Below are 17,843 nucleotides of genomic sequence, written 5' to 3'. Positions count from 1 at the left end.
GATAGTTTGAGTTCTTATCCTATGCATATCCCTTTAATTTCTTTGGTCTGTCTAATTGCTCTGGCTAGAGTTTCAAGGACGATATTGAATAGAAGTGGTGAAAGAGGGAATCTGTGCCTTGTTCCAGTTTTTAGGGGGAATGCTTTCAGTTTTTCACCATTTAGAATGATATTAGCCATGGGTTTAGCATTGATGGCCTTTACAATGTTATGGAATGTTCCCACTATCCATATTTTTTCTAGTGTTTTGAGCATGAAGGGGTGCTGTATTTTAATCTATTGAAATAATCATGTGATTCTTGACTTTAAGTCTATTGATATGGTGAATTACAATTATTGATTTCCTGATGTTGAACCAACCTTGCATCCCTGGGATGAAACCCACTTGATCATGGTGCATTATCTTTTTAATATGTTTTTGTATGCGATTTGCTAAAATTTTGTTGAGAATTTTTGCATTGATGTTCATTAAGGATATTGGTCTGAATATTTCTTTCCTTGATGTGTCACTGTCTGGTTTAGGTATCAGGGTAATATTGGCTTCATAGAATGAGTTTTGGAGGGTTCCCTCCTCTTCTATTTCTTGGAATACTTTGAGAAGTATTGGAATGAGCTCTTCTTTAAAGGTTTTGTAGAACTCGGCTGAGAACCCATCTGGTCCTGGACTTTTCTTTGTTGGTAGGCTTTTGATGACTTCTTCTATTTCATTACTTGAAATTGGTCTATTTAAATTGTGTATGTCCTCCTCGTTCAGTTTAGGCAATTCATATGTCTCTAGAAACCTGTTGATGTCTTCGAAATTTTCTATTTTGTTGGAGTATAGATTTTCACAATAGCTTCTAATTATGTTTTGTATTACAATCGTGTCTGTTGCAATATTTTCTTGTTCATTCCGAATTTTAGTGATTTGGGTTTTCTCTCGTCTTCTCTTTGTTAGTGTGGCTAAAGGTTTATCAATTTTGTTTTTTTTTTCGAAGAACCAACTATTTATTTTGTCACTTTTTTGTATTGTTTCTTTTGTTTCAATTTTGTTGATTTCAGCTCTGAGTTTAACTATTTCCTGTCTTCTACTACTTTTGGTGTTGGTCTGTTCTTCTTTTTCTAGGGCTTTGAGCTGTAGTGTTAGGTTGTTTATTTTTTGAGTTTTACTTCTTTTATAGAATGCGCTCCGTGAAATAAACTTTCCTCTAAGTACTGCTTTCGTAGAGTCCCAGAGATTTTGATATGATATTTCTTTGTTCTCATTTACCTCTAAGAATTTTTTAATTTCCTTCCTAATATCTTCTGTTATCCATTCATAAAATAATAGCATATTGTTTAATCTTCAGGTATTGGAGTAGTTTCTGTTTTCTACTCTTTCATTTATTTCTAATTTCAATCCATTATGATCTGATAGAATACAAGGTAGTGTCTCTATCTTCTTGTATTTGCTCACGTTAGCTTTGTGGCATAATATATGGTCTATTTTAGAGAAGGATCCATGTGCTGCTGAGAAGAAAGTGTATGCACTCTTGGTTGGGTGGTATATTGTATAAATGTCTGTTAGTCTAAATTATTGATTGTGTTATTGAGATCAATGGTTTCTTTGTTCAATTTTTGTTTGGAAGATCTGTCCAGTGGTAAGAGAGGCGTGTTAAAATCACCTAGTATTATTGTGTTATGGTCTATTTGATTTCTAAAATTGAGAAGGATTTGTTTGACATACATGGATGAGCCACTGTTTGGGGCATAGATGTTTATGATTGCTATGTCTTGCTGATTTATGCTTCCCTTAAGCAGTAGGAAATGTTCTTCTTTATCCCTTCTGACTAACTTTGGCTTGAAGTCCACATAATCTGAAATTAGGATGGATACCCCAGCTTTTTTGCTGAGTCCATGTGCATGGTATGTTTTTCCCCATCCTTTCACCTTTAGTCTATGGGTATCTCTTTCTATGAGGTGAGTCTCTTGCAGGCAACATATGGTTGAATCTTTCTTTTTAATCCAATCTGCCAGTCTATGTCTTTTGATTGATAAGTTCAGGCCATTAACATTCAGGGTTATTATTGAGATATGATTTGTATTCCCGGTCATTTGGCTCATTTTTTTATTTTATTATTTGACAATTCCTTTAGGATAATCCCTCCCTTTGCTGATTTGCTTCTTTGTTTTTCATCTCTTCCTCATGGAATATTTTGGTGAGAATGTTCTGTAATGCTGGCTTTCTTTTGGTAAATTCTTTTAGCTTTTGTTTATCATTGAAGGATTTTATTTCATCGTCAAATTTGAAGGTAAGTTTTGCTGGGTATAAGATTCTTGGTTGGCATCCATTTTCTTTCAGGGCTTGAAAAATGTTGTTCCAGGCCCTTTTAGCTTTTAGGGTCTGGATTGAAAAATCTGCTGATATCCGTATTGGTTTCCCCCAGAATATAATTTGGTTCTTTTCTCTCAGAGCCTTTAAAATTCTGTTTTTATTTTGTATGTTAGGTATTTTCATTATAATGTGCCTTGGTGTGGGTCTGTTGTAATTTTGTGTATTTGGAGTCCTATAAGCCTCTTGAACTTGATTTTCCATTTCATTCTTCAGATTTTGGAAATTTTCTGATATTATTTCATTGAATAGATTGTTCATTCCTTTGGTTTGTTTCTCTAAGCCTTCCTCAATCCCAATAATTCTTAAATTTGGCCTTTTCATGATATCCCATGAATCTTGGAGATTCTGTTCATGATTTCTTACCATCTTCTCTGTTTGTTCAACTTTGTTTTCAAGGTTAAATATTTTGTCTTCAATATCTGAAGTTCTGTCTTCCAGGTGTTCTATCCTATTGGTTGTGCTTTCTATGGAGTTCTTAATTTGGTTTATTGTTTCCTTCATTTCAAGGCTTTCTGTTTGTTTTTTTTCAATATCTCTAACTCTTTATTGAAATGATCTTTTGCTTCCTGTATTTGCTCTGTTAACTGTCAATTGGTGCGATCATTCAATGCCTGCATTTGCTCTTTCATCTCATCATTCAATGCCTGCATTTGCTCTTTCATCTCATCGTTTGCTTCCCTAATCATTTTAATTATGTACATTCTGAACTCCCTTTCTGTCATTTCTTCTGCCATGCTGTCATTGGATTTTATTGATGTACCATCTAGATTTGTTTGGGGCATTTTCTTCCCTTGTTTTCTCATATTTTTCAGGTACCAATGGCCTGCAGAGATATTGCAGATTTCCTCTATTGACTTACAATGTCCCTGAAGATTTCTAGTATATCCCCTCTTAGCCTTACAGTAGCCTGAAGTCTTGGAGGAAGTTGATAATGCGGTGCTCTATAAGGAAGCTGCCTCTCTAAGGGTGGTGGCCTTCAGGTGGGGTATATTCCCTGCTAGTGGACAGAGGTGCCTCCACTTGTTGACGTATGATCATCCAAAGGGAAACTAGGCTGTGGGCTGAGGCAAGGCCTGTTTGGGCCTGTGTCTCTGGTTTTACCGTCCTTATGGGAAAACCTCACCCAGCAGGGAAGACTTACCCAGTGGGGAGGTCTCACTGGTCAGTTCCCATCCTAGAGGTTCCCCTCAATCCACAACTACCACCTGGGCTGGGCTGCCTTCCTCTGCAAAGTTCCCAAGGGCCCGGACCTACCTCCTGGGCCTGGGAGCCTCACCTTGCGCAGACAAGTCTCCTTAGGCTGCCCCTCCTTGGAGAACCTGCCCTCAGTCCTGGAACCTTCCCTCCACCCCTCAGCTTGTCTCTGTGTGTCTCTTCCACCAAGAAGCCTCTTAGGTCCTGGGACCTTGCCCTGCACCTAATCGCATGGCTATGCAGCCTCTCCTCTGAGCAGCCACCTGGAGCCCTGTACAGTCGCTCCGAGTCCCAGCGACCCGCCGCACTCCTCTTCCTCCGGTTAGCCACCTGGTGTTCCGGTGCGGTCGCTAGGAGTCCAAGCAACTCACTGTGAACCTCCTCCTTCCGACAAACACCCGTAGCCCTGGTGAGGCTGTTCCGAGTCCAAGCGACCCGCCTCACTCCTCCTCCTCCTCCGGGCAGCCCCCCAGTTTTCAGGAGCAGTCGCTCTGAGTCCAAGCAACCTGCTGCACACCTCCTCATCCTCCTCTGGGCAGCACTCCTGGTGTTCAGGTGTGGTTGGTCTGAGTTCAAACAGCTCCCTGCACACCTCCTCCTCTGTTTTTTGCAGTGCTGAGGATTGAACCCAGAGCCTTAGTGTTTGTGAGACAAGCATTCTACCAACTGAGATTTCTCCCCAGCCTGAAGGTAAACACAAAACCTAGCTTTTTAAAAAATAGCAAGTCATCATTATGTTTGTATTCTCACTAATAAACAGCAATATTATTTTATTGACATTAAAATGCCATAATTAAGACTTTATTCATCTATGAAGTGAACATTTTAAACATTTAAAAACATTGAAACTCTTCACATAGAAGCATGTTGTTTGTTGTGAATATTGAAATTATTCTTATACATTGAAATATTGAGTCATTCTAGTTATTCTTACAACATTTTATCATTGGTCATGGAATTTTAACTACTATAAGATATAACTATTTTTGCTGGTGCTTAGAAAAGTTATCCATTTTTATAGTAGCTATTTAATAATCAGTTATATCTAACCAGTTTAGAGCTGGTTTCTAATCTTTAATAAGCTTTAGTTTATTCTAATTAATGTTTAAGCAACATATAAAAATGTTTATCTTTTTTTATTTATTCCTTTGGTTTCTGTGTATAATGCAATAACAGTACCCAGAAAATTCAGAATAATGGTTAATTAAAGTGATTCTAATAAGCTCTTTTGTTCAGCCCCAAATTTTTACTTAAAAATGATAAATGTTTAAGGTAGAAAATCTTTATCATGTTAAATAAGTCATAGAAATTTTGAATTTACCAGCAAATCCTTCACTGGATCCCCATAAAATTAAAATCACATCTATATTCCTCACCATGACCTGGTAAGTCTCTTATATATTAGTACTTGTCAAATTTTTAAACATTATTCCATATCTCACTGCTTCCTTTTTCCTTACCACTTATAACACCCAGGATTTTTTCTGTTTATTAACTAAGCAGTAGCTTGTCTTCTAATTATTATTTCTATAGATACATTATTGATAATAATCTGCTTAAGAAACAGAATATGTAGATATTTTTTGGCATTAAGACAACACTTTCCTTTCTAGTTAAGTATTTTTTAAATACCCCAAATTAATAATCTTATAAATCTTCTGTTTCTTCATTTTATTGTCTTTGGAGCATAAAACTATGCTAAGTGTCTTATTTGTTACTTAACTGTATAATACTGATTTTCACTTATCCCTAAATTTACCAAAAGTTTATTTTTAATTCATCCTTCACAAGCATTTAAAGAACTCTACTATATCATAAAAAAATTTATAAGGAAGTTGGTAAAAGCAACATCTGGGTCTGTGTATAGGATCTGTATCAGAGAAATCCTGGGAACCACAATAGACTTTTTGGAAAGAAGGATAGACCTGCTAAAATAGCCTATGGCCCAACTAAAATAAGTTAATATAAATATCACATTCCTTTGTGTGTGTGTGTGTGTGTGTGTGTGTGTGTGTGTGTACCAGGGATTGAATCTAGAGGCACTCAGTTACTGAGCCACAACCCCAGTCCTTTTCTTTATATTTCATTTTGAGACAGGGTCTCATTAAGTTGCTGAGGCTGGCTTTAAACTGGTGATCCTCCTGCCTCAGCTTCCTGAGCCTCTTAGGATTACAGGTGTGGGCCACCATGCCCAGCTATAAATATGGCATTCCAAGATTTATTTTCTCACTAAATTTTATGGTATTATTTTAGAATATTTGCCAAATATTGTCATTAATTAATGAATATTTATTATATCCTCACAACTCAGATAATTTTCATCATTCTTTCTTTCTCTGAGTTACTTTTATTATATTAAATTCTGTTTTCTTTCCTAAATCATTTTTCTAAAAATAATTACTTATAGAAGTTTTAGATTTACAGAAAATCTGCAGTTACCATAAACCAAAATAACAATTTCCCTGTTACTAATTTTTTTCCTAATGTTTTATATTGTTTTATTATTAATGAAACCTTTGTTATCCTTAATAAACCATTATTGGTATCAACTAAAATGCATATTTTATTCTCATGTTGTTAGTTTTTATCACATCTGTCTTCTGTTTTGGCATAATTATCTAAGGTATTTCATTTAGTTGTCATATCTCTTTAGATTATGCTTTACTGTGACAGTTTCCCAGAATTTCCTTGTTTTTGACAATTTTAACAGTTTTGAGAATTACTAGTCTGCCATTTTGTAGAATGTCCTACAAATTGTGTTTGTCTGATCTCTTTAAGATTAAAATGAACTTGTGTGTTTTTGAGCCTTAACTTTCTGACACTACAGGATGATTTGACTTGCATCTTGCTTATTCCCTGTCCCAGTCTTAGAATCAAGGTCTGTTTTCTGAAGACTAGCATTAGAAGCTCATTGCTGTGAACATTGCAGTATTGTTGCTTCTGGACTCTCTGAGGTGACAGAGCAAGAAAATTCAATAACTTGGATATGTTCACATATCTATAATTACTTATGCAATCATTTGCATCCATAATTAGGGTCACACTGACATCTCCAACTCTAATTCATTACAACAATATCAGTTTAGTCTCTTTTCCTTTATTATCTGTAACCTCCAGCACAGTGAAAAACCTCACTTTTATCAGTTATCCATGTCTTTGACTGTTCAATTCTGATATACATGTATAGATGTATCAGGATTGTTAATCTATAGTTAATCTATATCCTCAAGGTGGAAGAGGACTTTACCAAATGAAGCACAGGTCTTGCATGCATTTACTTTCACCTTTAGTCTTACAGACTACTCATTTCCAAAGGTACTTTGCCTGGCATCTTTTTCCTACCTGCTCCAATGAATGTGTGTCTTACGTTTGTAAAAGAGTGAATGGTGTCACATTTGCATTCCTTCCTGGAATTCTCTGACCTCCTAAATATTTTTTCTTCCATTTGCATACAATAAAATTTGCATCTTTAACTGTAAATTTCTGAGCTTATACTTTCATGCATCACAATTGTAGTATAATGCAAAATAATCTTACCACTTTGGAATAAACCCTCTATTTCACTACTTCAGCCCTTCTCCACAGTCCTCAAATCCTGGGCAATTCCTTCATACGGTTACTACAGTTTTTTTTTTTTTTTTTTTTTCTTTTCCAGAATTGAAGTCATACATTAAGAAAACTAGTTTTTTCACTTAAAATATACATTTGGAAGATTAATTCATGACTTTCTGTGGCTTGGTACTTCATCATTTCTTTAGTCATTGACTAGTATTTCCTTGAATTGATGTACTGTAGCTTATTTCTCCATTCATTTATGGGAGGATATTTTAGTTGTTTCTAGTACAAGGGAATTTTGAATAAGACTACTAATGTCATTCACATTCAGGTTTTGGTGTGGACAGACATTTTCAAGTCATTTGGGTTACTACCCAAGGGTATGATGGATTGTTCATATGGAAAGACTACATTTATATTTTAAGGAAGTGCAATCTTTTTCACAATGTCTGTGGAATTGTTCAGTCCAATAAGCATTGACTGAGTTTCTGATACTCTGCATCTTCACAAGCAATTGGCCTCATGGGGTTTCTACGTTGTTTTAGTTTGTTTTTTGTATTTTTGTGATATTTTTTTTAATTTTAGTCATTCTAGTGGTTGTGCTGATTGTTGTTTCGGTTTATAATCTTTTAATGACAAATTTTGTTCATCAACTTTTCACTCGCTTATTTACCATCTGTACATCTTCTTTTATTAACTTTTCCCCAATTTTTTACTGATTGTTTCAATAATGTTGGATTTTCATATTTCTTTGCATATTCTGAACATAAGTCCTTTATTTGATATGTATTTTGCAAATGTTTTCTCCCATGTTAAGTCTTGCTTTTGATTTTCTTAATTTTGTTCACAAAACTATAGTTTCTTTTTACCTGTTTTTTATTTTGTTGAAGATCTACTTATTATATTTTTTTCACTTTTTTGAATTTTTCTTTGTGTGTTGTATCTAAAACCTCATTTTTAAATTCAAAGTCTCTTACATTTTCCCCACATTTTTTTCTCTAAGTTTTATATTTAGCTTTATGATTTATTTTGAATTAAATAAAAATCCATTTTTATGTTACATGGAATTTTAAAAATACGTCCATTTTAATTTACACATAGTAATTGTACATATTTATGAAATACACTGTGACATTTTAATTTGTATATACAATGAATAATAATTAAATCGGGGGAACTGGTATATCCATCACCCCAAGCATTTATCATGTCTTTTTGTGTGTGTTGGGAGCATTCAAAATCACCTCTAGTAGATTTTGGGAAATATAAAATTAATTGTGCTGAACTACAGTGTTTCTGCTTTTCTATACAATGTTAGAAGCTATTCGTGTTACCTATCTGCAGCCTGAACCCACTAACCCTCCTGTTGCCATCAACCTGCTGCTGACACGTGTTCTTCCCAGGCTCTGGAGACAACTACTTCACTTTCCTCTTCACTTAGATCAAATGATTTGTCTTTCACATCTTAGTGCATAAATGCATATTTGTCCTTTTGTGCCTGACCTATTTCATTTAACATATTGTCCTTCGGTTCAATATGATGTAGAAAATTATATAATTCCATTCTTCTCTGTGTCTGACTAAGATTCTGTTGTGTATATGTACATTCTCTTCATCCTTTCATCGTATATGGACACCTTGGTTAATTCCATATGTCAGCTATGGTGAAACATGATGCAAGAAATACGTTGAGTGTACATGTCTCTTCAACAAATGGATTTCATTTCCTTTCGATTTATATGCCACCATTGGATGCGGTGAGAATTCTTTGTCTTTGAGACAGTTTCAAACTTTTTTCCATATGGCTGTCCTACTTTACATTCCTTGCAATAGTGCTTGAGATTCCTCCTTTCTCCACATTTTTACCAGCATAAAGATAACTTTTTAAATTGTGCGACGTCATCCAGCGGAGTCAATTTGGCGGAGACAAACGCACAGCGAGACTCTTGAATTTGAAGCAGTTTATTGATGATTCAGGAACCAGGAACACTGGCACTGGAGGAGAGCTGGTTTATATACCCTCCAGGAGGGGAAGAGTAGGGCCAACACTAGTTATGTGAAGATCAGGCGAGGAGCTAGCTGTCCAATCAGGGTAAAGGTCAAACAGGCAGGAACAGGAGCACTCGGGAATACATGTGCACGCTGGTGTGCGAGGACGGCCAATAATAAAGCTCTTGGATGTGTCTATGTTAACCGACTTCCTCACCACTGAAGTGATCAAATCAACTGGCTGGCTGCTAGGTGCCATCTTGGCATAGTCTGCATGGCATAGCCCCCAACAATTGTGTTTCCTCAATATTCTCTTAATTAGTGCACAAAAGATGATGTATGTTTTTTAATGTTGTTTTCTAAAAAATGAAATTGGTCAAATTGCATTTTTGTGAATGTGTGAATATACCACCATGAAACTAGGCATTCCGTGGAGTTGAGATGTGCCAATAAAAACATATATTTTACCTTGATCATTTTGTACTTCTTATAAAATGCTTTTAAAATAATATGTGACTATATTATACTCTCAACCAAAATATAAAGCATTTGAAATGAATAATCATACCTACATGGCTTCCATGTCCCTGATTGTAGTATTAAAATAAATACAAAGCAAACATTACTTAAGTTTGATTGCCTGTAGGTTATTATCTTGTATCAGAGAGTTGGCTCAATAATTTCCTTTCAAAAAATAAAAAAAAAAAAAAATACAAAATACAAAAAGCAGTGCAATGAAAGAGAAGCATTTGGGAGAGGCACATTTTTTATTCTTCTTCAAATTGTTTCTCAATACAAGTGGGGAGTAATTTTGAAAAAATATTTTCCATTCACATTTGGTTCTAGTAGCACTCTTCAGTAATTAAAGATGTTATATTAAATCCTAAATATTGAAAATGAGAATAAAAAAGGTGAGATAAATAGAAAATGTGGAATCATATGCTGATTGTCAAATCTATGTATCTAAACACCTATCTAAATATGATTTTCCATGTTCTGTCTTCAAACCTCCTAAGCCTCTAAAAATCAATAACAGCATATCATGAGCATTGTGTGGATATATATTTCAACCAAAAGTCTTCAACTTAAACATGAATGTACCTTACCTGTTTTCAAAGAATAATTTGCATTTATTATGTAAATGTAATTCCCACACTTCATGATTTAATGTCTCCTTTGAGGAACTGAAGTCTTATCTATATTTTTAATCACTGAACAAGTATATTGACATCTCATCTCACTACTTTTTCTATTATAAACCGTATCATGTAGTAATGATCTATTATTATAATATCATAGACAAGGCTTGTAAATGTATACATTTTTTAAATTCACTCAGTTACTTGAAAAGTAAGCAATTTTCATGTTCTTCCACATGTCATCTAGATAGGTTTCCAATGTAAGAGGCAAAATAATGATTTTGTATCAAAGAACAATGTAGAAATGGAAATATATCATTAGGTTTTGAAGAACTGCTTTTGATAGTCCTTATTTAAATATTCCTCAAAAATTTATAGTGTAGGTCACAAGATTGGAAGCACCACCCCTTTCCATTCTGTAGATGCTAACCATAACAATACACTTTGAAGGGCTTCAGCAAAAACAAGTTATCTTCTCAGGATGACAGGATTCTAGAAAACAGAAATAATTAAGTTCTATAGTGTTTGGCACAATTAATCTTAATTACCTTAAAAATATTGTTTTATAAAAGATTTTCCAATTTCATCTCTACTTACCTTTGTGTTGTCTTTACCATACTAGTAAAACTTTTTTTATTTCAATAAGACTCATTCATATTTTATCTGCCTTTTTTATCAGCACTTTTCTCCTGAACCAGCGTAGCAGTAGCCTATCTTACCTTCTCCAGACCCATCTCAAAATGTGTTTTCAAGTCTACAGAGAAAGCTCATTTCTCTGAGAGATTCACATTTTTAACTTATTTTCCACAGAGAAAAAATATTCTATATGAATATGTATCAAGACATGGCAACCTTTATTGTTTCCAAGGACATTATGTTTCTAGAAATTTCTTACTCTTCTAATTTCAGAGTTCAATATTGAGTACAGTCTTAGTACTTTATTTCCAGCAGTAAGAAATTTTGTAAGTTCCAACTTCAATTCTTTTGACTTTTCTTTTATATTTTCATTTTTACTTTCATCTTGAAAGGTCTATTCCCTTGTCCAAACATAGCCTTTATGGTTGGATGGAATATCTTATTATTTAACTTGTTTTATCTTTATGAATATCTACCTGAGCAATTTTGGTTTCATTATTTCTTTAGATAGTGTCCTTTCCTTCTCTAGGCCTTTTTAAATCTACAAAATGCAACAAAGCTTTTTTGCTTTATCCAACTACTGTACTTATAGTTTACATCCTGATTTCCCCCCTCTGTTTTATTACAAATGAAAAGAAAACAATAATGTCATGCCATACTTGGTGGCAAAGGATATTCACAAGCACCTTTACAACAATTTGGATTGCATAAGTATACTCTTCCTCCTGTTATTTTACCAATGTCATAATTAAGATACTGAAAGAATAGTCAATATTTCCATGGTCTCACATATTGCAAAATATTGTTATTCCACTCCAGTATGTTTTAAATCCAAACAAAACTGATGAATTTTAAAAATACATGGGTATGCAGGGATTTGAAAGTATTTGGGTTAGAGGCATGTTAAGATTGCTTCTTCCTCAAAATCATAGAATTATAATTATATCTAGACAAAATGAGATAAAAAAATGTAGAAATTGTTATGATTATTTAAATCATGTATTTTCTATTGCTCTCTTGTATTGGTGTCTGTTTCTATTTTTCTCCTTTTCTTCCTTTAACCCCAGGGGATAGGAAAGAAAGCTGTGAACATTAAGGGGTTGTGATTCAACTCTGCACATTGTCTTACTTCTATGTAGAGTCCCTGATGGTCAGTTTAAACAGATGTGACCACGCTGATCATTGGTTGGAATATTAATGGGACTTTGGGTGAATTTTCCTACAGTGCCTACAGTGATTGTTAACATCTCTATGGCACACTATACTGGAACAAGGGCTTATTTCATTCTACATGGATTTTAAATGTTAGACTGTATTTAGCATTATCTAGCTTTTTAGAGATAGGCACTTACTGTATTTACAAATTTAAAGATAATAGAACTGTAAAAAACATGGAGTTTTTCTCCTATGTAAATTTGAAAGAAAGATAATAGTGTCAGTTTACTGGTTAATACATATAACATTAAATTTATGTCTTTTAGAATCAGTTCTTGTCAAAGTATTGACAATCCAGTAATACTTTTTTTCTGACTTGTCAAAATGTAGAAATGTGTGAGACAGTCATATTATCACTCATATGTGTGGATTTATACATGGCTTTTCTTTTTGTAATTTGGCATGCATGATCTTTTTCATCAAAAACTATTAAAACTAACAAATCAAATTAACAGAGTTGCAGGATACAAAATCAACATACAAAAATCAGTGGCATTGCTATTCACCAGCAGTAATTTATCTGAAATAAAAATCAGCAAAGCAATCCAATTTATATAATTGGTACAAATGCCTGGAAATGCATTTGACCAAAGAGGTAAAAATATCACACTAAAAATTATAAAACATTGATGAAAGATATTAAAGAGGATACACAAAAGCAGAAAAACAATGTGTTCATAGATTGAAAGAATCAACATTGTTAAAATATCCATAAGAATTTAAATCTGCAAGACAATTTAAGGATTAATGCAATCACCATAAAAATTCCATGGACTATTTTCACAGAACTAAAAAAAAAAAAAATTCTGAAATTAAATAGAATCTCTCTTTCTCTCTCTCTCTCTCTCTCTCTCTCTCTCTCTCACACACACACACACACACACACACACACACACACACACACACAAAGTGCTCTTGAGCAAAAAGAATGAAGCAGAAGGCATTACACTACCTGACTTCAGGACATAATGCAAGCAGGGCACCGTGGTGCTTGCCTGTAATCCCTGTGTGTCTGGAGGCTGAAGCAGGAGATTGAAGAGTTCAAAGCCAGCCTCAGCAAAAGCGAGGCACTAAGCGATTCAGTGAGATTCTGTCTCTAAATAAAATACAAAATAGGTCTGGGGATGTGATTCATTGGTCAAGTGTCCCTAAGTTTAATCCCTGGTACCCTTTCCAAATATAAACTTATAGTAATTAAATAGCAAGAGGTTGGAATAAAAATTAAAATATACACCTATGGAACAGACTGGAAAACCTAAAAGTTAGCCTATGCATTTAGAGCCAATAAATTTTTGCCAAAGTTGCTAAACGTACACCTTTGAGAAAGGACAATCTTTCCAATAAATCATGCTAGAGATTTGGATATGCATAAGGATGAAACTAGATTCCTCTCATTAGTTATACAAATGAACTCAAAATAGACTAAAGACTTAAGTGTGAACTTGAACCTATGAAACAGCTAGATACATAGGTTAAATGCTTTAAGAGATTGGAATGGGCAAGCATTTTTTGAATTAGACCCCCAAAGTCTAAAAAATAAAATTAAAAATAGAATAATGAACAATGGAGTCATAACAAACTAAAATCTTCTGCACAACAAAGGAAACCATCAATAGAACTAATAGATAAATTAAAAAATAGAACAAAGTTTTTATAAAGTATATATCTGACAAATCAATACTATCAATATACATAAGAACTCTAAAATCTCAATGACAAAAACGTTAATTACCCAATTAAAAATGGGGTTATCAATTTAAATAGACTTCTCAAAAGAAGACATACAAATGGCCAATAGGAATATGAAAAAATGTTCAACATCACTAATCATAAAGAAAATGAAAATCAAAACCACGATGAGATATCTCATTCCGGTAAGAATGAATATTATCAAAAAGACAAAGGATAAGTGCTGGGAAAGATGTGGAGAAAAGGAAATCTCTGCATACTGTTGGTGACACTATAAATTAGTACAAACATTATCAAAAAATGATATGAATATACCTCAAAAAATGTAAAATATAACTACCTTATAAACCAGCAACACCATTACGAGGTATATATTGAAAGGAAATGAAATCAGTATGTCAAAGAGACATCTGCAATCCCATCTTCATTGCTGTTATCTTTGCAACAGCCAAGAAATGGAATCAACCTAACAGACCACCAGCTGATGAGTATATAAAGAAAATGTGGTATACTTACAAAACATGTTATTATTCTATCATTTAAAAACTGAAATTTCTTATTCGCAACAACATGGATGGAACAGGAGATTTTTATGTTAAGTGAAATAAATCAAGCAATGAACGACAAGTATCATATATACTCATTTGGAATCTAAAATAGTTGATCTGATAGAAATTGAACATAAACAGTGACTAGCAGACACTGGGAAAGGTGAGAAAAGAGATGAGGAAATATCAATCAATGGTTACTGCATTACATTTTAGTAGGAAGAAGTTCCAATATGCTGTTACACAGCAAGCTGTCTGTAAATAACCATAATGTACTATACATTTCAAAAAATAGAGAAGGGATTTTGAAAGTTTTCAACATAAAGAAATTATTAATGAAGAAATGAATATGTTTAACTTGTTGAAACATTATGTAATGTGTACATGTATTCAAACATAGCAAGGTACCCCATGATATGTACAATTTTATGTCTCATGTATCAATTAAAAACAAATTTTTAAAAAATTCAATGACTTATGTTGGCATATGTGTATTGGATAGGGTCTATTTAATTATATTGTACACTAGAAAGCTTATGCAGTAATCAATTTGGAGTTCATAAAAGAGATAAGAAGGTAGAAATGCATGAGAAGTACACATTATAGGAAAGTTTGAAATATGGTTGTACTAATGGTATACAAATAGATGAAAAAATGTTCAACATCTCTAATAATTAGAGAAATGCAAATTAAAACTATTTTGAGATTTCACCTCACTCCAGTCAGAATGGCAATTATCAACAATACAAGTAACAATAAATGTTGGCAAAGATGTGGGGAAAAAGGTACATTTATACATTGTTGAGGGGAACTGCAAATTAGTGCAACCACTCTGGAAAGCACTATGGAAATTTCTCACAAAACTAAAAATGTAACCACCATATGACCCAAATATTCCACTCCCTGGTATATATCCATACAAGCTAAAATCATTTTAAATCAGCATAATACAGTGATGCAGCCACATCAGTGTTTATAGCAGCACAATTCAAAATAATCAAACTATAAAAAGAAGGTAGGTGCCCTTCAACAGATTAATGAATAAGGAAAATGTGGTATATATAAATGGAGTATTAGTCATAAAGAAGAATGAAATTATGGCATATGCCAATAAATGTATAGAACTGGAGATGATCATGCTAAGTGAAATAAGCCAGTCCCAAAAGACAAAAGTCAAATGTATTCTCTGATATGTGGAAGTTCATCCAAAATAAATGAGAGGGCATAAAGAAGAACAGAAGAAAGATCAATGGAGTAGACAAAGGGAAATGAAGGAAAGGGAGGGGAATGAGATAGGGAAAGACAGTGGACTAAATCTGACATAATATTTCTATGTACATATATGAATATACCACAGTGAATCTCATCATCATATACATCTATAAGACTAATTTAGAAAATAAGAATTATGAGTAAATTGCAGCAAGATCAGTAGAGTAAAGGGACAGGAACAGAGGGAAGGAGAAGTAGAGGAAGGGGAAGTACTGGGGACTATATTGGAACAAATTGTACTCCATGCTTTTATTATTATGTTGAAATGAATCCTATTTGTCATGTATAACTAAAAAGAACAAATAATAAAATTAAATGAAAACATGGTTGTCATAACCAATCAGTTTTTTGAAAAATGAGTGGAACTTACATACCAATTTTATCAGCAGTGTTAGATAAAGTTCTTGGTTGTCAGAATTATGTGACAACACATCATGAAAGTTGCATGGGTTTGCAAGCTCAGGAATATTGTTCTAGGCTGAAGAGAACTTGAAAAAATTTGAGGCAATCAATGAAGTGCACCAAGACATTGGTTTACCATTTATCTTTTCAGAACAATGTCCCTAATGATATTTTACTGGCTTTCTAAGATTTAAGTCAGTATACTTGGATCAAAGAATACTTTCTATTCAGCCTTTTAGTAGTTAAAAAAATGTAAAAGCTTAAGAAATGATTGGATTTGTTGATGATACCATGTTATTATTCTATAATCCAAGACTAATTAGAAAACACTTTTATTTCTTCACCAATAAATTTAGTGCATGAAACTGGACATACTTAAAGTAACATGAGACTGAAAAACATTGCAAGTATCAATTCCCATTACAAATCCAGATCATCAAAAAGATGGACACATAAATTCCTTATTATGCTACTTCACAGAGTATTGTTATATAGACCTGACTAACAGCTTGGTTGTGATTTAAGACCTAGTGCTAAGTTTAACAAACAGCTTGGTCATGATTGAAGACCTAGTGCTTAGTATCTTAACCAGCCGCCATACTTCTGTGAAGTATAAATTGCAGTTGTATCTCATCCACGTTCTGCTCTGTGATTTCAAAATTATCTTCTTGCTTCTGTCTCTTACACTCCTAAAAAAGTTCATATTTTGATGAAGAACAACTTAATGCTATTTCAAAATTTACTTAATGAATAAATATCCAATACAATATGGGGAGAAAAAGGGTTAGTTTCATATTATAGTTGAACAAAATTCGTGTTCAGGGAGATTAAATATCATGGATGAAATGACATAACTAGTAAATGAAAATACTAATACACAAATGTTTCTCATCTTCTTTTAATCATTCTGTTAATTTTCCCGGTCAAAACAATAAAATGTACATTTCTCTTGTAATGGTCGATACATGAAAAATTACTTGCAAGGAGATTCTAAAACAGAAATGTGTAAAATAAACAGAGTGCTTTAGTTTCCACAGATTTGCACAAATTATTAGTGGAGATAGGGAGCAAAGTTTTAAATTTTTGTTTTAGCTTTCACCAATAACAAAGAAATATTTTATTGCCCATGTAAAACTTGACTCAGAACAGATGGTTTTTGATATTGTGTCATATTCAAAAGCATAATAATTAATGCTTTCAATTTATGCTATCACTTTACCATATTTACCTAAGTAATGGGAAATAAATATTTAAGAGAATAGTAAACAAAGAAAAACACTGAAGTGATCAAATATAGTACATAGAAGAGATGAATCAAGCACCCCAAAGACAAGATACTGGAAATTGAAATTGACAATTTGAAACTGAAAGAAAAACCGAAATAAAATATAACAAATTTTGGAAGTGGAACTATATTGCTGTTTTGTCATTAACCATTGTGATTCAGAGTTCCCTTGGCCTGTGTCTCAGAATAGCTGCTATTTGATGCAGAGTCACCTGATTCTTCAAGTACATAAACAAAATACTGATAGAAGACAAGGAAGTAAAACTTAAGGTCATTTATCATGTATATTCCCATCCTACATTTTGCCCATTCATCAGTATCTAAATAAATCTGACCAGAAATAAAAATTAAGTTTATTAAAAAAAAAATTCCCACAACTCATTGCCAGTAAATGTGAGAATATATGGAACGCCCAAGAATTTGCATATTTAAGAATTTACATATTTTTGTGGACAGGTGTTGGAGAATTCTAGTCAGACTTGTAGAATATGAAGTTGGTTGAAGAAGGTGGTTTCCCTCCTGGCAATCTTTTCACCAGAGGAAAATCTCAAACAAGGTAAAGAATAG

This window comes from Sciurus carolinensis, chromosome 6, assembly GCF_902686445.1.
Source record: "Sciurus carolinensis chromosome 6, mSciCar1.2, whole genome shotgun sequence".
In the NCBI taxonomy this organism is placed as follows: domain Eukaryota; kingdom Metazoa; phylum Chordata; class Mammalia; order Rodentia; family Sciuridae; genus Sciurus; species Sciurus carolinensis.
The sequence above is the reverse complement of the archived record's forward strand: the minus strand, read 5'-3'. Positions refer to the sequence as shown.